The 25,854-nt window shown below is 39.5% G+C and overlaps 1 protein-coding gene across 1 annotated transcript in view; it reads right to left on the bottom strand.

The window, feature by feature from the left end:
* Positions 1–17,894, bottom strand: part of CRACDL (CRACD like) — a 65,984-nt gene extending 48,090 nt beyond the window's left edge. The window contains exon 1 of the mRNA XM_027718149.2: positions 17,804–17,894. The gene's annotated coding sequence lies outside the window, so the exon portion shown is untranslated. The remainder of the gene's footprint in view (positions 1–17,803) is intronic.
* Positions 17,895–25,854: the final 7,960 nt, after the last annotated feature.

The following is a 25,854-nucleotide window of genomic DNA, read 5'->3' as shown; positions in this document are numbered from 1 at the left end:
CCATTGTTCAACTGAGCTGAGGAGAATAGCAGCAGAACAGCACTGAAAATCTGCCAAACTTCGACTTCAATTAAAGAATACCATCCCTCTAACACTAGATATAGTAAATTCTTTAACCAAACTTTAACAGAAATAAACTGTTACTTCTCTCTCAGTAGAAAGATTATGTCATGCCTGAAGGCAGCAAATTAATTTCTGTGCATCCATGACCTCTTGTAAATCATCTTTACAAAAGAAAATGTTCAAATTCACTTTACACAGAAAATGAAGGGCAATGAATTATTCATCTGAGCAGAGGGACAAAAATACTGCCTTTTTTTGGTTTGGCTATTGGATGCTGAGGGAAACTAAAGACAACTTTCTCAGATACAGTAACTAATCAGCAGCAACACAGACGAGGTGGAAAGGAAGTAGATACTTGAAAATTTTGTTCACTGAGAGTTAGCAACTTTTTTCCACGTAAGCATCTGAAACCAACAGTTAATGCATGTAATACAGCTACTACATCATTGATATGAACCTTATTATCAACAGAGGCATTAAAAAATTAGGTTGCAATACTGACATTTTTTTCTTTTATTGCGGTTAAGTCTGAGGGGTTGGATCGTTTGTCGTGTTTAATGCCACCAGCTTCGATATCAAGAACAAAATTCACTGTAAAATTATCCATTCTTGCTCTTCATGGAAATAAGAAGACGACACAGTCTGCCAACAAGACTGTTGGTTTCTAGAGAATTTAAATTTTTTAGATGTCCCACAGTATCCTCATTTCACCAGAAAAAAATAATCACATGTACAAATTAAGAATAAGATACAGAATTGACTTGTTCTTATAACGCAAAAGACAGGCTTGCAGCTGTAGGCATTTCTCAGAGCACAAAAACCAAAAGCACTGACCTGTGAAACAGAAATAGTAATAACATCTGCTAGATTTCTGGGCTCTGAAATCACATTCCCTGAGAGCAAGTTTCCAAACTTATGTAAGATACCACTTCCCTTTTCAATGGATTATGCTTCTCTTTTGAAACTTTACTTAAAAGCCTGAGTGTAAAACCACATATATCTTTCTTCTCCAGGAATTAAAGTAGTAGAGCAAAGTTACAAACTGCCATGGCATTGGCATAAAAATAGATTTATCAATGTCTCTCCAAATTTGTGATATCCTAGAATGACTTGGGTTGGAAGGGACATTAAAGATCATCTATTTCCAACCACCCTGCCATAGGCAGGGACACCTTCCACTAGACCCAGCTGCTGCAAGCCCCATCCAACCTGGCCTTGAATACTTCCAGGGATGGGGCATCCACAACTTACATTAGATCACCCTCTTTCCTTACTCCCTGCTTTTCTTTCTAGGCTTTATTTACAAACCAGGTTCCTAGATATGGTCTTCTCAATCCCACCATGGGGAAATCAAGCAGTCTTGTATTCACTGTTTTACATAGAGGATCACCAGGATTTCACACAGGCAGGAATGCTGCTGCTTGGGTTCTCTGTACTTGACAGTTTAGGGTCCTTCTTATAAGTCCTCAACACTGCCACAGGTTTTGACACTATACAGTATTTTCCCTAGAGGGTCAAAGTCTGCTCTCCCTTGGCATGAGTGTGAGCAGATATTTAAAGCAGAACTTGCTCTCCCCTTCTTCTTTCCCCTCCTATGTTTGCCAGATGCCTTTATTTAATGTCTGTTCCCTGGATTGGCTCTTAGATTGATTTCTTCCCTCTACATTTGCCATCTGCTGGTCCAAACAGCTAAACAATACACTTCTCAATCTCATAGCATTGATTCATTCTTGCTGTCAACCTGGCATCCAAAATAGTATGGCAGGTCTGGGTAAGGCCTTTCTCCACCAACAGGAATTTTCTCCTTGTACCTTTGCAAGCCGCTATTGCAGGAGCAAAGTTTTTAAGAGGGAACAAAGCCAAAGTGAGAGACAGGTACCGAGAGGAACTGAACCACTTTGTCTTGATAACGGGAAGTGGTCTGTGTTGTGGCTATTTCTTGGAAGCAGGATTTGCAGCCCAGGTAGCTGGGTGTGGCTTTGTACAAAGAGAAGACATCAAACCGTATAGCAGCTAATGGCATGTGCACTTCCAAAAGAAACAAATACTTTGTGGAAAAAAGCTTGACTTAGAGCCTTTGAATCCCTTTCCAGAGTCTTCAGCAACTGTCTTCCTCTCTCCAGTGAAAATTTATGAGGACTCCTGTGAAATAATTGGTGTGAATATGGGCACCATGCCTGTGCTCTGCAGGGTACACAGCCTGGGCAGCACTACAGGGGAAAGGCCAGAACAAGGGCTTGCAAAATGCAACAGCAGCTGGCTGGGAAAGGTGTGAGGAAGAGGACAGAGGCAGCACAGAAAGAGGAGGAAAGGAAAGGTGCCAAAAAGTCTTGTTATGACCCCACCTAAATGCTTAACAGCAAGGTATTACTGAGTTGCCTAAATGTGCGTGTTTTACCCGTCCTGTTACATTAAACTCAGAATGTTTTAGAGACGAGTCTGTCTCTTGAGTGTTTGCACAGTTCAAAGCACAATAGCTCCTTGTGCTGGCTGAGTCCTTTGAATGCTGCAAGAATACAATTAAATAATAGGAGCAGTAAAAAGCTTCATCCTATTCATACTTGAGAAGATCTTGCGTGGCTCTGGACAAATCGCAGCCACAGCAACACTCAACAAACACATTTTCTAATCCTCTCATTATTATTGTTGCTTTCTCTTAAAGGTATTTTAAAAAGAGAAAAAAACATTCCTTTCATGAAAAAAATATGTATTTCATTTAATATCTGAATGCCACAAAAGACTAATAGTGTAAGTGAATAAAAGCTTGAGAATTCCTGGTTCAATGCTTCTCCTTATGCTTAAATTTGCATAAACACTTGCTTTTTTATGTTTCTCCTGTGATTTTGGTGGCTCAGCTGACATCCAAATAGCCTGCCTGCTCTCAACTTTGCATCACATGGTGAAGTAAGTGGGAACAGTGTGAGATCTGCAGGGTCTCAATCTCTTAATGTTTAGATAAATGCTGACACTACAGAGCTGGTCCTAGTTTTCCAGAGCTTCCAACCTATTATGAATCTAATAGAGAAAACCCAGCACTTCAGTGTTCTTGGTCTCAGCAGCTCTGATCCAATGCCCGTTGAAGCCAAAAGAAAGGTTCCTTAATTACCCAGTTAGTGTCAAATCAAGCTCAATTAGACTCAAGTGCCATTGAAGAACAAGATGTAAACACAAATTCCTTCACTACTGAACTGTACAGCACCGACCTGCCTGATCCAGGTCTTCGTGTAACCTGATACTTCATACACCACCCAGCGTTCAAGGGAGTGGTGCTGAGAAACACTTCCTGAAATTCCCAAGCTGCTTTACCTGCTTCACGTTGCTAGTTCACAATGAGATTGCTGGTTGTCACCACTATGAATGGAAGGATAAAAATTCAGTGTTAAGTTATGAAATGTTACATCTGCTCAAGAAGGCAGAACCACCAGCCAAAACCAGTGTGTCACAGAAATGTGTAAAACAGCACCAGATTTAGCCAGATCCAGCACAAGCCAGGTTTATATTTGAAAGCTGCACTGGTACAGATGTTAGTAGGTGTATGAATAAAAGAGCAGAAGATTGTACCACCAGTCTGCATATCCATGGTAACAAAGAGAGGATCTCCTGGGAAAAGAAGTTGTGAGTGGGGTAACAAAGGAGCTTTATTCTTTCCCCCTTTGCCTTAAGGCTAAAAAGCTTTCACACTATCTAGCAAGATTATTTAGGCTGGGGCCATGTTCATCCCTGGATTACAAGAGCAATGAGAAAAAAGAACAATATGGCACCTTCAGCCCTCAGAGTGCTTGTCTAGCTTGCACTGCGGTCCACGTCTCTGTATGTTCACAGCTGTTGTTCCACCTAGGCTGAAGTTGATGCAAACACACCCAGTCACACTACAAACAACCCATTATAGTAGACACAATACAGAACAGTACCCAAGACATACACCAGTGAGTTGGGGTGTGCAAGCCAAAGAAAGAAACAGTGGCCTGCTATGCAGCTCTCAGTATACAGTATTTAGGCATGAATCGTGGAATCGTTTAGGTTGGAAAAGATTCTAAAGGTCATTGAGTCCAACCATTAACCTAGCATTGCTAAGTACCAGTATTGCTCATTTCCCTTTGTATATATGAGTATGTTCTGAATACATTTATGATGACACAATTGCATCCACTCTAGGCCAGGCCAGGTTTAACAACTTTTACTGTCTTGTAACTACTCATAAAAGTTCTATTACTACTGAAGGACAATGTCCAGAGAAAGAAAGACCGATTGCAGAAGCAATTAAGTTACTGGGATTTCCATGCAACACACAGGGATACCAGTGTCCTCACATGCATGCCTATTCCATCACTCATGGTTCAAAGGGCAACTCCTTGAGCTCCCACTCCAAACTACACTCACAGAACTGCCATCTCTGTCCATCTCCTTACAGCCATCATTTGGGCAAGAGGGAGGTGCTGCAGCCGGCACTGACTGAGCCCATGTGGACTGGATTCTGGGTACCTGTGTGCTGAGCTGCCAGGCAGGAGGTCAAAGAGAACAAAAGAAATAGGCACCATCTGCCCTATCGATGTATGTAACCTCTGAAGCAAAGGGATGAAAAATTGTTGCAAATACAGTTATTTTTAATAATCTCCTTTTTTTATTCTCCTGCCGCCAACAAAAATTCCAGTTTATCCATTTATGAGTCTGAAGCTCTCTGCACATGGTCCATTTCTCTTGCTCCTTCCTGGTCCAGGTTCTTCCTGGTCTTCGCAATAGGCAAGAAAAAGTGACTTCAAAAAGAAAGGACAACAGAAAGTAAACCAAGGCAATAAAACCTTAACATACCCAAAAACTCATCTGAACATCCAAACAGGAGCAGAAAAGCTCCTTCTTCTTTTTAAATCCATCTTTTGTTTCCATGCTACAAGGTATGTGTTTTAATAGTTTGTTCTAAAATAAGTTGGGCGTGGTCTTTTTACTAACTATTGTATGATTTGATAATTATATAGCAGAGCAAACTACTTTCCTAATCTCAAATAAACTCTTAAATTCTACAGTGCCTTTAAGAAAATGGGGCTTAAATACCTTTTATTTTTTTCCAATGTCATGTATGCCCAGGAGAAAGCAATTTTTCCTCTATTTAAGTTGGTCTTGAAAGTCTTAGAATTGACAGTTGCATATAAACAATTTACATCCTCACTTTTACAGCTACATGAAATAGCATTAATTTATGCAGTACACAATGTCTTGATTTCCTGATTAACTTCCCTTCAGGCTTTCACTGCGAGTCAGTGATATTTTATTAGAGATGAGATAACAGTGATACTTGTATTACTTTCCTTCATTACATTCAGTTGCTTGTAACTCTGGCGGGTGGTGTAACTTTTAGGTCTTTTGAGTGGGGGGACAAAAGGATTAATAGCTTGTGATGGTGTAATTGGAGTGTCCACTCCACAAACAAGAGGTAGGTTATGGCTGCACAATGAACCTTGGTTCTGACACACTCAAGCTTGAGGTTTGACTCAGCAAAGTAAATAAAGCTCTTTTCAAGCAGTCTGCACAAAGTTGTCAGGGCGTTCTGGTTTAACACACAGCACAATATCACGCATTATACATGCAGTGGGATTAATTAATACGTTTAGAAACTGTCAACTACCAGGTGTAAGCACTTCAATCTGCTGTTCCTAAGCAAAGTGGTCGAGAGTTTAATAAAAAACATCAGAAAGATTAGGTAAAATTTCAACATAATTTTGATTATGAACCTTCTCATATAAGTAGACCCCTTGCATGTTCCTGTTGCAGTAACTCTCTCACCTCCACTAGCAAATGGCTTTTCCTTCCTCACCCTTAGCTATTAAAATACATATTGTATCCAGATCACTACAGGCTGCTGTGGAATATAAAGTTTTAATGACACCACAGCAGACTCTTGGGCTGAGCTTATAAGAGCTCTCAGTTTTAGTCCAAATCTAATAGTAAAGTAAACAGAGTTAGGATGATGCTCAGTGCTATTGTAAATTCCAACCACATTCCATCTTGAAAAATGAATGGAGAAAAAAAGTGGCGTAACCACTTATAAATATTATGATGAAAACTAGATTGGTCACTTTTATTTTGCCCTAGGCTTCAGAAACAGAGGCCATTAAAATAACAACTAGTCTGATAGAAAAGCTAGGCAGAAATGAGGCTTTATATTGTGGAGATACAGCAGACAAAATGTAGTGCTGTAGGAGCAGATGTGGTTTTAAAAAACAATAAAATACTTTTCACCAGAATTCGCAAATTCATTTTGTGGAGATGGAGTCAGGAAGCCCTTGCTGGACATTCCCACCACCACCAACCACAGATCCAAAGTCCCCATGAACCCAACAGAAGGTTCATACTGAGCTGTACCTATTTGCACACATGGTCCTCTTTTATACTGTGATTGAGCTACAGCTTGTGATTTTGTTCAGAATAAGACTGCAAAGCAGCTAAGCTGGTTATTAAACCAGACTGTTGAAGCAAGTGTGTAAAAATTACAGAATTCAACTTAAAGGTTACAGTCTAATTGCCAGTATCTTACTTTGAATAAGGAACTTGCTGCAACAGGCTCACTGCAAGAGTTGCAGAGGATATTTCTGCGAAGTTTCAAGAAAACTGACTAAAAATCTCTTGACAATTTACAGTGTTCTCTGCTCACAGAGTCATTTTGCATCAGATTCACAGGACTAGCTTTTACTAAAAAAATCCGCTCACCTTGACAAAGGTTGTGGAAACAACCTCTTTAGAGTAAACAGCCCTTCCTTAAAGCACTCCATCAGTCCAAACAGAAACCCTCATATGCTTGTGCTAACAGTGTCAAGTTACATCAGAGATGGTAACCAGTTTAAAGAGCGTAATTTTGTCAAAACAATAGGCCAGCTACCATTATCCTTCCATACACTGTGGACTCACTGCAAATGTCAGAGAAGCCAGACCGTTTACCTGGTTCAGATATCTCCAAAATGGACTAACCTTCAGTCCCATAAAACTGAACTTGGCTAGTTCAAGAGTTGAAGCCCACTTGGGGATCCTGGAATATCAGATATGTGGTACTATATTATTACAAACCCAGGATTTCAACTTGTTTCTAGGAAAGAAATGTCTTTCTTTTTCTCCTATCTTCTTCCACTGTTAAATTTCAAGCTAATAACCCATTGTTGTGACTGAGCAAAGCATTACTGAAGCAATGGCTACAATTCAAAGCAAGTGTAAAATGCAACAGAGCTTCCTTATCCATGAACGTAATGAGAGCGACAGAACCATCACCTGTAGATGCATGGCAAGACCAAAGCAGCAACTGATATTGTGGGTCAGAAGAGACTTCCCTTAAGATTACTATCACAAATGCAGGTATTTGTATGGAAGAGATGTCTCTGCAGGAAAGAAGAAAGCAAGGAAGGAGAAACTCTGCTGAAAAAACAGTAGTAAAGTCAGCAGAAAGTATGAGAGAAAGGGAGAACAGCTGTAGAAAAAAATTCCCTGAAAAGGCCTAATGACAGCATTACTTCATGAGTGGCAGAACAAAATAGTAAGTGATGTTCAGAGAAGCCTCCCTCCTCTTCATTGCATTCTACTTCATCCATGGAATCAAGGTTTGCTTTGGTTTTTCAATTATCAGGATTGGATCTGGCTTCATCATCAGATTAACATTAGCTAAAAGTTATTAAAAATTGCCTGGTTTTGACCTAAGTTTTTACAGCCTCAGATCTCAAGCAAATCCAGGGACACAAGCCCAATTCTGACCTTGCAGCAGTTCCTTGTTCTGTCTTGCCCACTTACAGTTTTATTCACACACTTTGTGATCTCAACTGCTTGTGCAAAAGTGGAAGAAGTAGCAGCAGCAGAATGACTTTCAGGTGGGTTTTGTTGATTTCTTTCACAGCTGTGGCAAGAATTAATAAAGGCAAACTCATCAAAATACAGTAGTGAGCCTGTTCCACAGCCACGAGGCCAGAGACGGGACAACAGCTAAGCACCATGCGAACCACTGGGAACCCACACTCACTCGAGCTGTGCTAGAAGGCCCCCTTCTCCTGTGCTGAACTCCATCCATCTTTCACAGACCAGTAATGCTCCTTGCTGTATTTGCATTCCAGCTTACCGGACACGTTACCTTCACTCCATCACAGCACCCAAAACACCGCTCCTTTGACACGTATACAGGGGAAGAATGTACCTGAGAAATTCTGTCCAGCAGAGAGAAGGAGATTTCCTGAAGTCCCTTAGGCTTCTCAGCTGACTGCAGGATGTGCCACCGTTTCTCAAAACTAATCAGCTGTTCCAGAGAAACATGCAACTTATGAGGAGAATGTGTCAATTCATTCACCATATATGCTCCTTTACAAATATGTAACACAGATTGGAACTGACATTCAAGATGACCCACACCCTATATAAGCCTCACAAAAACTGCCTAGTTATTCACTTTTCCAGCTTGCCAAACTAAGCCTCCATACTCAGTGTCAAGCTAAAACATTTGTTAAAATAATTCTTGGCTTCCTTCCACTCCAAACAAATTCATCAGACAGATATTTCAACTCATTTTTGACTCAAGCAAGCAGAAGTAGGAAGGTACAAAAGAAGAGATGTAAGATCCTTCATTAGTTAAAATATGATTTTTTTGGTACATATTTTTCTTCCACATAAGGATAATGGAAGGTTTCGGCTATTTTTGAGGTCACTGTCTCCAATTAAGAGAAATGCACGAGCTTTAAACAAATCAGACAACCGTGGAACAATTTTAATCCCTGAATGAATAAATCCCTTGGGGGACCTGGCTGCAGAGAAATCAATGGGCAATTCTATTAAGCCTTAGCAGCAAATAAGGCACAATCTGGCTTCTACAATGGACCTCAAAGCCACAGATCCTGTCATAAGAATTTATCAGATTCGTGTGATCAGTCATCAGTGTACAGAGCCCGATTATACACAGAATTTCTTCTGCTTACAGCAGCTGTTGGAACAGCATTGTCTCTAGATCATCTTTGAGTGAGGGGCTATAATCTTATGCGGAAAAATGACAGTAATAAGTGTTAGCTGGGTGAATACTCATTTATTCCAGTGAACTCCTACCCTTATCAGCACCCTGCTGCCCACTGACCTTACCTCTAGCTCAGAAGTGTTAATAGAAGTGTCAGCTGTGACTGTGAGAAGCTCAGCATTTGCTCCCACAGCCTTTCACAGCAATGTATAAATGACCTCCTTTGCCCTACAGACTGGAAGTGCTCTCTCTAGCTGTGGGATCAAACACAAATCATTCATATCATACTACAAAAATACACCACAGACTGGCACAGAAGATAGAACTGTGTTTTTAAAAGAAAAAAAAAAAAAATCATCAAAACCGAAGAGGCAACTTCCCCTCCTCCTCCATATACCTACATGCTGACCTGCTGACATCTCGCACGGTAAGGACAAAATCACCTTGCTTGATGTGATTGATACAGCCTAGGCAATATCTGGGAGCCTCTGCAGCAATACCTCGGGCTGCACCTGCTCTTGCAAATAAAACTCTTGGGACTGCCCTGTGGCACTGGACACAGTGCTCGAAACCAGACTGCTAAACTCTCATGATCTTCGAAAGGGGCTGACTACATCCACTCTGCTTGTTGAAAACATTACCAGCCTATCCAACCAGGACCGTGTCCAGGGCTGTTCCAACAACGCAAGAAGACAGGTGATCAGTGACAATCTGACCCAGGAAAGTTCCCCACATTGTTCAGTAGTTGAGAGGCATCTTCCCTGTCCAGCTACCCAAACTGTTCAGATCTGAGGCATGTCCAAGGTGCATGACAGCTGCCTTCTCTGCTCACAGGACTAAATTTCCTTTCCTTGAAATCAAGGTATGTGAATAAAGAAAAAGGGTGAAAATAACACACATACAGCTACTACCCAGACAGAGCTGTGCTACAGACATGGCACACCCAGTGCTCAGAGTTCAGGAGTACTCACTCCAAGCATCCACTCTTTAGTTACAGAGTCAAGTTTTCACAGCCATTAAATGCTTAAAGATAGAGATGGGAGCTATCACTTCTTGCAATGAATAGCAATCCTTACCCAATAAAATGCACAGCAGGATTTTTAGGTTAGGTGCCTCAATCCTATTTCAGTTGAGTGGAATTATATCCCTGAAGATGTTAAAAGCCTCTGTATTGAGATGCCTCTTTTATCCCTTGGCACCCAAACACGTCTCTAATCCATTTCACTGGCTTATGAAAGAAAGAAATACAGAAGTAATACTGCAAGTCTTTTCCTCCTTCTCCTGGGTAAATAAAAAATATCCTCTGCATATTTCAGCTTTGCAGTCTCGCTTCAAGTCTACCTCTGAGCACTAAAATGGAAGTCCTGTGGAAGCTGCTGAGGTAAATTTCAACACTGCCTGGTAGTATGAGACACAAGACAGGCAGAAATAGTTAAGTAGTTTAATTCACACTGGTTTGGCATTCGGCCAAAGGGGTTTTGTGGAAGTAATTAAAAAAAGGGAACCTTAAGTCACTAGAAGGAACAAATAATTTTCATAGTGACACTTTACTTTTCTTCCCCGGCATCCTTTCAGTGATGCACGTTATCCAGAACTCTGTAATCTGCAAAATCAATTTAAAACACCAATGTACAGTTATCACGTCACTCTAAAAAACTAAATTGGTAAAGAAACATAGCAGTCTTCATCTGTCGGTTCAGCAGCAATCAGATAAACTGGCTTTACAGTCTGGACCATATATTCATCTCACACAGATGTGAAAAAGGCTAAGCTACAAGATTAAATAAAACCCATATATATTGTCTACCACAACTCCTATTATTTTGAATCGATTAACTTTTGAGATAAGTACATATTCTAAGTGGATATTTGAGAGCAGTAAACTGTACAGTATCTTAACAAGCGGCTGCCGAGGAACAAGAAACCAATATGACTTCACTTTGATAATTTTGGACTGAGTGATTTTGGGGGAACGCATCAGGATAAGAAAGAAAGTGTATCTGTGCCCTGCCAAATGGGTCTGACAGTTCTTCCTGTGCTGTTAGGAAAAAAAACATAATTCTAATTTCTGCTACAAAGCAATTAGCATACTAGGAGAAAATTACAGTACACAGTGACACAAGATAATGCTCCACATTAACTGTTCCTATAAACCTTAAAGGCAAGTAAGAGGGACAACAGTAAAAAATGTTACCCTTATTTTAACAAAATATGTCTTTTTCAGAGTTAACTTCCATGTACTCACGTTTGGAAGCCAGATCTAAAATACCTGAAATAGCCTCCATTTTCACAAACTGTTTAGCATTCCTCTCACTGAAAAAAATCAGTCTTTAGAGTACATCTGCCTTCAGTGTCCCAAAGACACTAGACACTTAGGAAAATTCAGGACACTTCACTGAAATACACTAACTTGTCTTTCTTCAGATATTCCTTTTTAAAATTCTGGGAGAACAGAACTGATGGGAATAGCATTTTCTTTTTCATGCTTGCATTATGTGCCAGTATAGCAAAATCCAGCCACCACTGGTAGCTTGAATGCACCAAGCAAGACATGGAGGAGGATCTCTGCAAGTCTGCATATTCATTCATGTTTACAAAACTGAGAACACAAAGGTCTAAGAGACTGATTGACCTATTTGAACTATTTGCTTAATTGACAATCAACTCCAGGTTTCTTAACTGCTCTTTCTGATTCACTGTCTTGTATATTTGTTCATGACACACTGTTGAAGGAACTAAGGGCTGATCTCTGGCTACAGACATCAAGTAAACTCTATTTTACTATGATACTGCCACCTGTAGTCTTTCTGAACACCCCACTACCTCTGCACAGTTTTGATTTTTAAACTTCTAAAAATGGCATTGCTTATCCTTTGCTAAAGAGTTCAACATCACCCCACTCACCAAGAGAAATGTCAAATAAAAGGTTTGGGCAACAAGCTTTCATCCTCTTTCCTCTGTGATTTCCAGCCCCACCTAAAGATCTTCAGAGGTTTGCCTGCCCTGATGTTCTCTGATGAAGACTCTGCTGTCAGCAGGTCTGAGAAGAACAGGCAACTCCAAGGTGAATATCTACCAAACTAGCATGAATGGTTACTTCCAAACAAGAGAGAGCATGCCTGAACACACTACACAACCAGCCTACACTGCAGAAGACAGGGACGGAAATCAAATCTGAAGTTTCTATGAGGCCTAATGGAGAACTCTCACCAGATACTTCTATATATACTTCATTTATGCTCTACTTCTGTACACTGATTAGTACCAGTGACATTAATTCTCTTCCTCTTCCAATGTTTTTCTGTACAATAGTTTTTTTTATGCTAACCTATCATTAAATTAAAAACAGATCTCAAAAAGGCCAGATATATGCCTTTCATTGCAGAGCAACACACAAAGTGATGTAAATTCATAATCTCTCTGTTTTGTAGTCTTACAAGTCAAGACCTAAGCCCTATGGATGTTTTGCTCAGCATTCCTAGCTATGGAACTGTCAGCTCAATGGTGACGCATTAAACACTATATCAACTCAGAAGGCCTGTAGCTACAGAAATTAATTTCTTCCATTCTTCTTTCTAGGAACAGAATTAGTTAGAAGGACAGACAGACGAGTGTCTGTCCCTCCTTAACCTGTGATTTGTCCAAGTACTTATGGAAACTCTTGCATATTTCCATGGTCAGCTGATACAGTGCAGCCGCTGAATCTGCCCAAACCCCTAATGCCTTGCACAAAGCTCTGTGATACCAATTCCAGTATTAAGGAGAAAATGTTGCAACTGTAAGATTTCACAAATTACTAATTGTGATGGCATACAGTGCCCCGAATCCTTTAAGTTCAACGTTATATTGTATTTACAGCTTCTTTGTTCAGTTCTAGAATATTTTCCATTTTAAGAAGGAAAGAAATCTACTCAAGTTTAGAATCAAATAAACCCCACAATTCTAAAATACAGTTAGCTGATAGCATTTTATAGACAATGAGTTAGAAGATTAAGTGGTTCCTCTGTTATTCTATTTTTCTCTAAATTGCAGAGTTGCCAAAGCTGATCTGATAAAAGAAGAATGACGTGGAGAACAAGAAACTGTAATCTTCCCATCTCACCACTTTCAGATACAAAGGAGTAAAACTGGAACCTGTCTCCCCTGCCCAGAATTTTTATGTGCTAAAAAAAAAAACCAACAAAACAAAACAAAGCACACTGAGTTTTTAGCTTTTCAGGGATGCAATATTAAACAATGTCATTAAAAATAAGTTGACTTTTTAAAAAAATAAATTCCTTTACTGTTTTAAAAAAAAAAGCAAAAGCAGAGCTGTTGTGTACTTTTATCCATAGAACAAACAAACTGTTTATGGAGACTGTAGCTTAGCAGTGTGAGCTGAAGCATTTTTTGTAACACTGTCAAGAGTGTGCCTTGCCTGTAAACTCAGCCATCATACCTAAACCCCTAAGTGTATGCATAAAACAAAAAGCTGTATTGCAGTACAGTCAAGATATTTTCCTTGAAGGATTCCTTTCAAAGCTAGTTCTGCCTTAGTTTAGCAACAAACTTCATCAGAAAAACAGATGGTAGAGGACACCACTGAACGTATGTCCCAGCTTATACACATGTGGGTTTTCCATACTCCTGGAGCTGACTGATGAAGTCTGCTCTGAAGATGCTGGGAGCATGGAGAACCATGGGCCCAAGAATTCTGAGAAACAAAATGTACTAGAAGAAATACAAAGAAATCACTGTCCTGTTTTATCTCATTCTCTTTGAACATCAACTAACAGGCTAAAAAACTTTGCCCTAAATCAATACTCCAGTAATTACACTTAACTAGACTCATTCAAGGTCACAAAGAGTCAATGGTGTCAAACTGCTATAAAATCCCACTGTATCTTTTATACCTGTTTTGATGCTTATCTCTCTGAGTCATTGATTTAATCTTCCTTTTGAATTATTTCAAAATTCGTCATAATTTAAGGCATCACCAATGAGTACAGTGAAACTTGCTCCCAGGGCATGTTTCAAACATGCTGTACTAAAGCAGATACACCATCTGCTGTTTAAAGGGCTCCAAGACAGCTTTCTGTTAGTTAAATTCCTACAGCTACTGGATAAAGTACTACTGCCAAGAGGAATTCTGTTGGCTCCCTCTGAGGCTATACAGGGTACAGGCATCAGGAGTAATGGGACTTGCAAGAGGTATGAACAAAGTAAACAAAATAAACATTGTCTTGAAATCAAGACAATGACTATTTAAGTCTGAGCTTCAATAGAAACATCACTGCTGATTGTTTTCACAGAAACATCTACTAATATATTTACACTATTCTCCCAAACTAGACTGCTGTCTGTGTTTTCCCACGTGCCAGCAGACCCAGTTGCTTGGCTTTGAGTTGCCAAGATTTTTAGTTTCACCCTGTTATAACTCAAACAGATGTAGGCATTTTACACTCAGAATTTTACAACCCCTGATGTTCACTCTTTATAGACACCAAAAAATGAAGTATTGTAGAATTACTGTACTGATTACATTATTTACTTTTATGTTTAACTGTAAAACTTTCCATTTCAAATGTATTTCAGAGTGGCCAAAGACCCCCTTGCCTCATATTGCAATGTTCTACCCATATCCACCTCCAAAAAGTAATCAAATTTGATACTGTATCAAGAAGATCTTATGAGATTGTCTTAGCTTAGCCCTCTTCATGTGTAATGATGGAGTGAGAGAGGCTGCAGTACCACACTGAGAAGGCACAGAGGAGGAATTTGTGCCAGTATTTGCCAGTTCAAAAACATAAACTCAGAAGACCCAACTTTACCAAGCCAAAGCTGAATGATGGAGAAATATAATTCTGAAGGAGTTCTGCTGACTTTGGGATGAGTAGCAATCCACAGAAATGCTTCAGTACAGATAAAGCCATCTTCCTTAAGTGACAGTGTTGTCCATGAATGGATGTTTCACTGTAATAAAATGGGTAAACTAAATGGTCTCCTGCCCTGGCCGTTTTTGCATAGCCTTTCTTCTCTCTTTAATAAAATAGAGCCATAAATCTCCTAGTAAGAGAAGACTGTATATTTAATACCTTGAAGACATTACATTTTATGACTGAATTTCCATCTTTCCTGTGATTGTTAACTCTCAAAGTATGCAAAGCTGGGAAATGAAGAAGCTTTTTCTAAGAGTGTGTTACAATCCTGGCACCTACAACCTTCGTTCTACTGCCTTCCAACAAAGATTTCCATGTTCAAGCAGATGTCTTTCAGTATTTTGGTCTCAAGCAAACCAGACACATTCAGTTCCTCAGCACCTACAGTTTCAAAAAGGGACTTCTAGGCATCTGAACAAAAAGATAAATGAACTGTGCATTGCTGTATATATACTACGTTTAATGAGCCAAAGCCAGGCCTTGCTGTTACGAAGCAAGACCTCAGAGGGCAAGACAAGTGATGCACTCCAGCTGTGCAGGGCACTAGACAAGAGATCTGTGACAACAGTAGCAAAAGACTTGGAAGACACCTTCACTTTTTGCACAGCGAGTGTTCTGCAGGTTCCCATCTACAACGTGGATTGGTTATAATGCTCCAGTCAGAGAGTGGTTGTGCTGGCAGAACACACATCTGAAACCAAGAGTGGAACAGCTGGATGCGCTGCGAGTCAATGGCCATTTATTAAATCCTCACACAAAACAGGGAGAATTTGTCTCTGTGTTGTTAGACAAAGATGATTTCACTTTAGCCCTGCTGAATCTGAAATGCAGCTTTGCTACTGCAATAAATATTTGCCTGAGACATTTCCATAATTTAATCATATTTTCAGTTGCTCAGTAACAGTTCAGTGCCAGTCCTTGCTATTAAGGAGCTTGCTCTTTCCTCCTCTTTGCTCCTCTTTTGCCATAACTGTAAATATTGAATCTGCCAGCCAAGTAATGTACAGCTGTTAATGCCCTGCACGAAGGGATAGCAGAGGCTGTCCGTACCACTACAAGCCACATGTGAGCAGAGCCCTTTTCTCTGGGGAGCTCAGCTGAGCTGCAGGTAGCAGGCACTCATATTCCCACGCACTACCTTAGAAGCAGCACTGCTGCACCCACTCCTAAACAGTTTTATGGATTTTTTTTCAAGAGAAGAGTCAGACTATATATATCTACAAGGAGATTTTATGCTAAAGAAAACATTTTTAATTAAAATCACAGTAGAATTAAAGTTCACAAGGTCACTGCGAAAGCAAAGAAACATGAGCTTCTACTGTCTATAAACTCTGACGTCTGTACACAGACAAACCAATTACCCATCACTATAAACAACCACAGACAGTTCCTACTTCATCACTGGATAAAGCAAAATGCACCTGCTCCCTTCCCTTTAATGGTAAGCCAACTCCTACCATGAAACCGCCTTCTTTCAATGATTAAAGAACTACAAGGCAAGTGCCAGTAATAAAGTTATATTTTTTTCCTCCTGTAATTTAATCTTTGCCCTGTAGAAACTGCTGATGAGCTCAGTTCCACTTAAAATTTACATAGAAACAATCCATATCATGTTGCATGGAAAAGGACTGTTGCCCCAGTGTTTACTGGCCCGGTGATACAAGGAATGAGAAGTTACTCGGACGCAAAAATGATGTACAGCATTGTATTAGTATCAAACAGGCTTTGATGCATGGTTGCTATTTCTGGAAGCTAATGATCTGTGAGTGATAAAGCAAATGAACTTTTTAATGATGACAAATACAGGAGAATGTACAGCACCGAGTAGAGAACACGATGTCAAATGAAGAAAGATTTATGGGAGCTAATTATGGTACATAAGATTTATAATGGAAAAAAGAGGAGAATAGGAAAAACTTGTAGAAGATCTTGTGTGTGTCCAGCTGGAATAACAATTTGCTTTCAGACAAAGAGATGGACTGTATAGTTTACTACATGCTTCTAGTTGATACTTATATTGCTTTGGTATTTATACGCATATAAAGCCTAAGACATGCAGGATTTTATGCAATTTAAAACAAACTAGCTATAGAAAAAAACTCGCTATAGAAAAAATGTAGTTTTTTAACTAGTGTGAAAATAGGCAAATAAATAGTATTTTATTGATATTAAATCTATGGGATATTTTTCAGTTAATTGTATGGCAAAACTGGCAGGGTAATGTTTCCACAATTAAAATTTCACTGCACTCTTAAAAATTTTTGAAGAGATTCCCACGCATTGACCTAAGATCCATCAGTGTCAATTAAAATTCAATGGACTAAATACACTATTGACAGCAAAGTTTGTCAACAGAAGCTAATGTAATAATGAAAGAAATTGATTTGTGGTATTTCAGATCTCATGACCAAAAATACATTAAGGAGGACAAAGAAGTCACAACATTTAAGGCAAACTTCGGGCCGGAGGGTCAGTCAGCATTTTGCAAGACAGGAATGGGAGAGGGTCAGAAAACATCCCTGCCAGCTGAGCTCAGCCTTCCCGAAAGAAGTTGGGCTGGTGGGAGCACAGGCCCGTTCACCTCAATCTAATTCACACCTTCGACAAACCTGGAAATGTCGGTGGCGAAGGAACCACTTGCGCACATAGAAACCCGTGTCCATGTCCCACTACGTACCTTTCGCCTCTAAATTAAACGCCTTTTTTTGCTTCAGATTAAGCGTTTCCCTTCGCCTGCTCTCAGGAAAACAAGCTCCGGAGGACACACGGGGAAGCAAAGCCCCCCGCCCCCGACGGCCGCGGCTTGGCCAGCGGGAGTCGCTTCCCGGCGGGTCTCCCCGCCGCCTTCACTCACCTGGAGCCCGCGCGAGGGGCGAGGCGGCGCAGCCCTGGCGGCACGGGCGGCCCGCAGGGGCCGGGAGGCCACGGGGAGCGGGAGGATCGGGCGGCACCGGCCCATCCGAGCCGCGGACCTGCCGCCACCTGCCCGCGGCCCTGCCCCGCTCCTCCCGCCGGCCCCGCCGCCACCTGCGGCGCAGGGCCCGCCCGCGGCCGCGGGGCCAAAGGCGAGGCGGGCCGGCCGCGCTGCCCCGGGGGCGGGCGGGGTGCGGCGCCCCGGTGTTTTCCTCCTGGGCAAAACACTGACCGCGTCGGGTCATAGAGGTACGGGTGTGAGGAGAATGAGCGGGACGGGCGCTGTGAAGGGCCGATTTCACCGTTTTCCGCCTCGGCTTTCCTTTCCACTTCGCCCACCCGTAGTGGCTGAAGGTAGCGACGAGCCATCTCCAGGTTTTTGCTGGAGCGAGTTAAAGACTGTTGGAGGTGGCGGGGTAATTGCAGCGTGTAGCTATAGTCAGGATGTTCGTAGGGGTATCAGAGTGAAAGGCTCCAGCTGAAGTTGCTTGCAGCTGTGAATAGTCGTGCATTTGGATCTTCAAATGGTGTATTTGAAGCTTTGCTTCCATGCAAGAGGTGAGAAAGGATGGATGGACAAACTGGCTGGAAGAACTGACAAAAATAACCTCGAGTAGTTTCCCACTTTGGCATCTATCTATTTCAATAAAATTCTCTCAAACTTGTGAGTTCTGATTTCAGTATGAGCCAGTGAGTCTGAGGACAACAGTTCTGGATAGAAAATAGAGGTGTTGCCTGAAAAAGGAACGACCACCGCACTACATTGCCTTGTAGTCCAAGGTAGAAGTGTTAGAATGAAAAATTATGTGGAGGTTGTTTGTTTCTTAGGGCAGTGGTAAGGGAAGCAGAAATGAAAATGGAAAGCTGCTGCACACTAACTCAGTCTTAAAATGAAAAATCATTTCCACGTTACTTCTAGAGCAGCCACTCTGGGTCAAAAAAGAAATTCAATTATAGGTTTTATTTCTGCCAAGTAGCATTGTTTTAAAAATGTTCATGCTATACTGGCAAAAGTGATTTCATAAAATATTACTATGTGCAGGAAAGACATACCCTTGTGTAAAGCAAATCTGAGAAGCACATTGTTCACCTGCTCAGTTGCACTGCAGCTCTGACAACATTTTCTGCTTTGTGTACTCTATATAATTGCTTGGGTGTAGGCTGCATTCAAGATAAAAAATGTTTGTTCTTCTCCCACCTCAGGAAATAAAAACACTGAAAATACAATGCAGAAGAGAAGCATAAACTAGGAAACTTAAAACTAACCTTAGACTTTTGCATCTGCTGAAATAAATTACTAAGCTGCTTTGTGGATTTTAATAAAAATCAAATGTGGGACGGCCTAGAGAAAAATCTAATTGCAATATTTTAGAGAGGTAAAAAAAAATCCATTGGATGGAAACATCATTTTAGGCCATGTCTTCAAATATAATGTTTTAATTATAAGCAAATTTTGTTTTTTCAAAGTTTATTAATAAAAAATCTGATCCGCGTCATGAAATAAGGTTATGTGTTTTGATATAGTCAATCCAAGTGGAGTCACATGAAAATTTTATCAGTCTAATTAAGCTCTTTTCCTTCTGTCTGGAAAGTGTCCAAAAGGTAAAACTAACTGAAATAATCTTTCCATGTGTTCAGATAACTGTGCATGTTAATACCACAAAGCTATGTATGATTCATTCATCTTCATTTCACATACTCCCTCTGCTGGGAATTAGCATGAAGGTTCAGTGGATCAGAGGAAAGATCATTAAGAGAGCAAGATACATTAAAAACTCTCTTTTGCTTCTTTCATTAAAAGATCACACTTCTTTACAGACCGTCCCATCTATATCAGTAAATCAATTTGTATTCCTTGTTGCAAGGCTATTCATACCAAAATCACTTCGATGTGGAAGGAGAAACTAATGCAAAGTAACTAGTTAAATATTCCATATATACTAACTTTTTATGCATTCCATTGTATAATTTAAGATCTGCTAGTATCAAAAATTAAATGAATATACAAAAGCAACTGAGTAACAGAACTGCAAAAGTATCTTTGATGCTGATAGACATGTGGCTAATACTCCACTGTCTACACTGACACCAATGGGATTAAGTTGCTCTGAGAAGAAATGAGGTGATAGAATAAAAAACTCAGCTGTAGTATTACCAAAGAATACCCCACACCATGGAGGAGCTGCTTGTGGGCAGAGCTGTCTCTCTGCAGTGCTGCCTGCTTGCCATGAGTTCCCTCTGTCCCAGGAGCCCAGCCCAGCTCAGGAGCACAGCAACAGCCCAAGGCATGTAGTGACCCTCTGGTGGATTTGGTGCTGAGTCCCTGGACCTCAGGCCCTGAGGAAAATTGCAGGAATGTCTTGAGAAACCAAAGTTTTTCTGGTCAAAGACTAAAATCACTTGCTAAAACCTCTCGCTAAAACCCCTCCTGTGAGGAAAGGCTGAGAGAATTGGAATTGCTCTGCCTGGAAAAGAGAAGGCTTCGGGGTGACCTAATTGTGGCCTTCCAGTACCTGAAAAGGAGGGAGAGGGACTTTTTATAGAGGCAGACAGTGACAGGACAAGGGGCAATGCTTTTAAACTGGAGGACAGCAGGTTTAGACTAGGTGTTAAGAAAACATTTTTTACTCAGAGGGTGTTGGCACTGGAACAGATTGATCAGAGAAATTGTGAATGCCCCATGTCTGGAAGTGTTTAAGTCCAGGTTGGATGGAGCTTTGAGCAACCTGGTCTAGAGAAAGGTGTCCCTGCCCATGATAGTGGGGTTGGAACAAAATGGTCTTTAAGGTCCCTTCCAACCCAATCCATTCTATGAATCTATGATTCATTCTAAATCTGGTTTTCTTTGAGTGGAAAAAGCAGGATAAATCACATAGATACAAGGCTCCAAATGCTCCTGAAAGGTTGCTTGCATAGATTTTACAAGAAGCAGGGAAATATTTCTGCCCAGCAACACACCATGAATTCTTCCTCTTTGGTGGGACTGTACTGTAGTGGGGATACTATTCTGTATGCATAGTAACTCCTGTTTCTTCTAGTATGAAGAAAAAAGATACTAAAGAGGGAGGATACCAGAGCACTGAATTATTTCTTCTACGAACCCTGTAAACTAGTTATGTTCAAGTGAAATACCTTCTACTGAGTAGTGGCGACAGTGTCCATTGCCACAGGTAAGCAAACTTATTTGGAAACAACTCCATAACCAGTGGCTAGAAATTAGAGAAATATTGCTGCAGAAGAGCATGAATACTTTTGAAAATTCTATGGTTTCTTTGTTACGCAAAACAGATAATTGTAGATCATAACAGTATAGCTGAGTTTAAAACACTCTTATTTCATATAAAGCCAAATTGTATTTTCAGGTTTGCCTGTGTAAAAATGTTGTGGTAAAAGGCAATTTAAATATATATATAAAAATTCTGGTATAACATTGTTCACGTTTGCAAATAAGTGACACAAGTATAAACAAATGATAAACAGATTCCTTTTGTATGCTTGTTTCCAATCAAAATATTGTAACTAAGCAATGACAAGAAAATCACCCTACCACAAGTAACCCCCATTATGAGGAAATAGATACTACCACAAAGTGTGTAACACATCTCAGGTTGGGCATAAACAATAGTAATTACTGGGTATTGAAAAAATTAAGATGTTATGGATTAGCGAGTTTACAACCCAACGTAAAGAACTGTAAGGATTCCGAGCTTATCATCTATCCATACTTAAGGACAAATTTTCATAGTCAGTCATAGTCTGAAGATTTTGGAGCAGTACATTTCCCCACCAAGAAATTCCCCACCAAGAAACATTGTTGCAGTCCTCTTGGGCTAGCTATTACTACAGACATTGCCAACAAGCAAGGTTTTTTGCCAAACGAAAAGGTATTATTTGCAAACTTCAGTAAATTCAATTAATTCTTTCATTTGTTCTTTCTTTCAGTTTCTGACCTAGGTCAGATGTAGGCGGATTGCCACTACAATCATCCTACTCTCTGAATATACTCACTTAAATGATTTTTTTTTCTTGAACATCAAAAATTTTGCAGCAATTAATTGCTGTCAGAAGTTACTTGAAGTCTATATCTTGTCATCATTGACAAAAGTTCCTTTGGGTCCATCCATGAGATGATGATCCCTTTGCAATTTGCCTGCAGAAAATTAAGGCTTTCATTTCCATAACATTTTTTTAAGGAAAGGCTAACCCTAATAAAAAAGGCTATTACTTTACCTGGGTACTTGACAAAAAGCAAGCTTATCACATGTTGGTATTTACAATCTCATGTTCCTTTATTCCTCTTTGTGTAAGAAAGAATTTTAAAGTCCAATTTGCTTAAGAATCTTCTGCTTTTACTTCGTAGGTGAGTACCTCTTTATTGACTTCCTTATTATCTTACATGGAAAAGCATCATTATTGCAACTAAGGAATGACATCTTAGGACATTGGCATCTGCACTCCCCAAAAGAACTCATTTTTATCTGCTCTAAGTATATCTAATATCTGCTTCTCATCTTCCAGATATGGGTATTAGTTTTATAGACTAAGATCACATTTCTCAAACTTTTTTATGATCACCTTCTAAAAAATAATCAATATGGCAATATGATTTCAAAACAACAAATCATTTTCTCATCTTCTGGGATGATGAGATGATTATCTTCTCTTATCTAGGAAAAGTGTACAATATGCCTTTTAATAACTGAATAATATGGCAATGGTTAATGTCATTTTATCTGCTCTATTTCAAATACAGCACATAGATTTCCCAGATGATTTATAGGACAGAAGTTTACATATTCTCTTGCATTTAAAGTGTGAAAATATAGAACATAGACAAATGCTATGACATACACTGCAGAAATTCTGAGCAAGTTTAAGTGGTAATAACTACCACCAAACAGACTCACTCATACTAAAGAACTCTAAGTAGAAACTTTGTGCAGTTTTAATTAAATTCTTAGAAGTCAAACACACCTCTAGTATGTAACATACAAAATCCCACATATCTTTACAGATGAATATCAAAAACTGTGACATCCTCTGGCATTAGTATCTTATTTATCCAAATTAATAAGTTAGGTTTGAAGAGGAAAAAACCCCACTACATTCTTCCTATCTTGAGATGGCACAGCATTCTCACAAACATAAGACTCATATATTTCAGCAAAAATACATCGAAATCATAACACCTTAATATAGACTTTTTTCCCCAATAAAGTTTCATACTGTCATTTTCTTATTTTTCAGGTAACTTTTTCAAAACCTTTTAAAATCATGCATGCTTTTAAAATCAAAACACACTAGTGTTTTACTTTCCTAAAGGTAAAGTCAATGGAACTTGCTTATTTCTGTTTACTGAGATGGGCCGCCTCACACAATAATAGAAGAGCTGGGAGAGGGGTGGGAGAAGGAGCTGTCTAGACTGATTTCTTCCCATGGAACAATGTTGAGTGTTAAAAACCTGTGCAAGCATTTGTGAAATAGATTTGATGAAATTTAGCATTCAAGAGGGAAAAATTGTAATTAAATCAGCATTAAACTTTAACTCTCCAGATGTTGTGCAGAACCTTCACAAGCCATTGTGGATATAACAGTCTAAGTCCTTGAAACTAGAATCTCTAGAAAGAAAAAGAAAAGAAATTTAATTTGTTTCAGTGAATACAGAAATACATTCTGACGTTTCCGTGTGCAAAATTTTAAGGTTTGGATTCTGGAAGCACTTTGAGCAGGCTTCCCATAACAGTCAGCCCAGATCATTTGATGGATTAGATTTTATTGTACAGAAGTGCAATAACGCTCTTTGATGTGAAAGACAAGCTTTGGACTCCTATCACTTAAGAAAATCAGACAGAAAATGTCTTTCCCACCAGGTTTGCAAGACAAACTGCAAGGCACATCCTTTTCACTTTACTGGAACATGGAGTTTCACACAACAGAGAGAAAGATAGAAGAATAAAAAAGTTACTGTCCAATTTACTTCTGATATCACATTCTCAATGAAAGAATAAAAAGGTGACTGTCTGCTTCATCTCCCATCACAGTCTGTCTGCTGCAATTGCACGAAAACCCTGGAGATGAGGAAGTGGTGATTCCAGCACTGCTATCTCATTATACTTCATGTACTGCAGAGTCACACATTAACTGTGGAAGAAGCCTCTCCAGTTTGTAGTACTCGTTTCTACAATATCTTTTCCCTGGTAACTTGTCATCAAGCAATTGAAAAATGAAATTTCCCCTCCTGGAAGACTATTTCTAGTAGTGTTCTGCTTTAAATACAATAGGAACTTACACCTAGATCATGTTTCATCAATTCCCCATAAAAAGTCTTAATTCTGTAATTCTGCTGATGATTATACCCAAATATCTGCACTAACATTCTTGCTTTTATTTTCAGGAAATATCTTAAATTGATTTTTCTTTCTTTCTGATCTCAATGAATTTTCCAAATCTTTCTAGAGAAAGATTAACTGGGAGGGAAATTATGTCATCATTCACAAATATTTCAGGCATTTATACTATTCCATCTTTTTCTTGATACAGACTCTAAGTTCTAGACATAAGATTTATCAAGAACTTTAGTACTGTGGACATTAGAGGACTCAGCCAGATATAGGCAAATCAAATGTAAATCACTTATACAAAGCAGACAGTTACAGATTCAGATCTCTGCTCTATCTCAGGAGAGCCTTATGAAACAGGCTATTTTATTCATCACTGTATCACTACACTACACAAACCTAATAAATTCTTTCCACTTAAGCTTTTGAAATATAACACTGACTGCCAGTGTTTCAGTTTTTATTGCATGTTTTTTTTTAATGAAAACAAGCCCAAACCATTTAGCATAAACCAGTAACTAAGTAGTGTTCAAGACCAGGGTGCATGGGGCATCGAGCAGCCTGGTCGAGTGGAAGGTGTCCCTGCCCATGGAAGGTGTGTTGGAGCTAGATGGTCTTTAATGTCCCTTCCAACCAAAACCATTTTGTGATTCTAGGATTCTCCAAGTCTGAAACAACCCTAGTCCTTCCCACTTAGACCAAAAAAAGTATAACAAAGAGCTGGATGAGGAAAAAAGTTATGATAGCATTGGTTATGTATCTTGAGCTCTCAAAACAATCAAGCAGAAGAAAAATTGAGTTCATTTCCATGGATTTAATTGAGAAAGAATTAGCTTAAACCACCTAAAGATTTTAAGCAAACAAAGTATTTATACCTAACTCACTTATTTAATTTTTAGTCCTTACTTAAACTTATTGTATCCTAGGAATGTGCAAAAGCAGGTCATGCCATGTAAGGCCAGCCAGGACAAAAATAACGAATCGAAACAAAACAACAAAACACCAAGCAAAAATCCCCTGCAAAACAAAACAAAAAAAACCCAAGCAAAACCAAACAAGATGTGAGTTGAATTCCTAATCTATTTTGTAGAAGATTAGTCTTCATTTGGTATTTAGCCAGAAGTTTACTAATTAGAATGGAATCCTATCACCCTGAAAAGGGAGTGATGCAAATACAAAAAGAACCTTAATTGTTAGTATTGGTGTGGTGACTACATGGATTGCACCCTCTTTTCTTTATAAGTATCACAAGTAGGAAGTGTTATGGTATAAAAGAAAATGCAACTGTTCCAAATAATGCTTCTTTCAAAAGTTTAAGAGCTACACTGTACTCAGACTAAGGAGGAGTAGACACAGTTCTATCAGAGGAACGAAGACTCCATGTACTTGCTATCAAGGTCTGGCAATAGCTACAAAATCACTGTCTTGCTCAGCTGTGTTTTTTTACTAAGGGCACCAGAACCAGCTCACTGACCCAAAGGAAACTTGTCTCATATTGTTAGGACCTATTATTAGAACTTAGCAGAGCCTTTGATAGCAATCAAATGCCAAAGGTAATGATTTAGTTAACAAATTAGACTTGGAAGTACATTATCATCTCAAAAGCAGAAATTATTTCCTGCAAGTCGTGAATTGAGACCTTTTTTCCTCCTCA

The sequence above is a fragment of the Pipra filicauda genome, unplaced genomic scaffold (genome assembly GCF_003945595.2).
Source record: "Pipra filicauda isolate LSUMZ 115617 unplaced genomic scaffold, ASM394559v2 scaffold83_size3615187_pilon, whole genome shotgun sequence".
Lineage (NCBI taxonomy): Eukaryota > Metazoa > Chordata > Aves > Passeriformes > Pipridae > Pipra > Pipra filicauda.
Note: the sequence above shows the minus strand (reverse complement) of the source record. Positions and strands in the feature narration are given on the sequence as shown.